General features: G+C 42.0%; 1 pseudogene; it reads left to right on the top strand.

Moving 5' to 3' along the window:
* The first annotated feature begins 1,002 nt into the window (after positions 1-1,002).
* LOC147322745 (5S ribosomal RNA) lies at positions 1,003-1,121 on the top strand (annotated as a pseudogene).
* Positions 1,122-1,435: the final 314 nt, after the last annotated feature.

The following is a 1,435-nucleotide window of genomic DNA, read 5'->3' as shown; positions in this document are numbered from 1 at the left end:
TTTAAATTTCTTCCAGAGGTGTAAAATGGCAGCTGGTGGAGGTGGACAAAAGAAAGTGATCTGTGAGCACTCGAGTAACAAAGTATCACTCGCTACGGCTTTTGTGCAGACTCTCACAATGGCCTCTGTGATATGGATCCCTCTCAGACGAGCAAAGTGGCCACCTATTGTGAGAGGCGAGCACGCAGGACCCGAGACGAGCCTCTCTCCTCACTGCAGCTACAGTAATTATGATGATAATGCTTTTTTTTTTTTTTCAGGATTTCAGCAAGGCTTCTCACTTTACTCAAAGGGTTTGGGATTGGGCTGGATTTAGGTCGACACGCTGGGAGGTGTTGAGATTTTAGACAAGTTTCAAAAATAAAAGCAAAAAAAATGTTTGCTTTATACTGATTTTTTTATCGCATGATGCTTTTTCATAAAACTGAATTTTGTACAGTGGTGATGATGAGTTTGCATGTGGTAATGTACTCTAATTGATTTATAAATAATAATATTTGAGCTTTTAAATGGAGCAAAGCCTACAAGGTAGTTTAAACAGAGAAATCAAGCTCTTCCTCATATTGTATATACAACACACCCTCTTGATTTTGAAATGTTATTCAGACTTAGTTTGGGGCATTTGAGCCTTTATTGTTGAATCATCTGGAAAGATAGAAGAAAAGCCCTGGAAGAGTTCAGTTGCCACTGGCCACTTGAGTTGCCTCGTGGTGTATGGATCACCTACTCAACCTGATGACCTATGCTAGCACCTGAACTTTTATCTTTATTAAAGCTACTAAACTACCCATTAGTCTTGATATGATTGTTGGGTTTTGTCTGTTTTCTTGAGGCAACTGTTGATGTGATTTGGTACTGTATTAATAAATAAATCAATAAATCCATCAGCATCATCAGTATTAGGCTATAAACAAACTACACCACAGTCACCACCACTAAGCTGCTGCTTTAATCACTGATTGTCCTCACCAACATCTCGATCCAGTCTCATTTAAACACATGGCTTATGGCCATACCACCCTGAGCAAGCCCAACCTCGTCTGATCTCGGAAGCTAACCAGGGCTGGGCTTGGTTAGTACTTGAAGGGGAGACTGCCTGGGAATACCAGGTGCTGTAAGCCTTGGGGTGGCTGTAGCTCAGGTGGCAGAGCGGATCAGCCACTAACCAGAAGGTCGGTGGTTTGATCCCAGGCTGCTCCAGTCTGCATGCCAAATATCATTGGGTAAGATACTAACCCCATGCTGCTCTCCGATGCATCCATCGGAGTGTGAATGTGTATGAATGTTAGATACTTAGCACTTAAGCTTAGAAGTGCTTGTGTGATTGGGTGAATGAATTAGCTGTATAAAGCGCTTTAAGTGCTCGGACAGAGTAGAAAAGCGAAGAACCAGTCCATTTACATGTTAGCAAAGTAACACACATAGTGTCATCGCA

The sequence above is a fragment of the Aulonocara sp. 'chitande type north' Nkhata Bay genome, linkage group LG9 (genome assembly GCF_057382095.1).
Source record: "Aulonocara sp. 'chitande type north' Nkhata Bay isolate Kocher_YH1m ecotype deep benthic linkage group LG9, A_spYH_male_GT1.1, whole genome shotgun sequence".
Classification (NCBI taxonomy): domain Eukaryota; kingdom Metazoa; phylum Chordata; class Actinopteri; order Cichliformes; family Cichlidae; genus Aulonocara; species Aulonocara sp. 'chitande type north' Nkhata Bay.
This window is presented reverse-complemented; position numbering and strand designations above follow the sequence as displayed.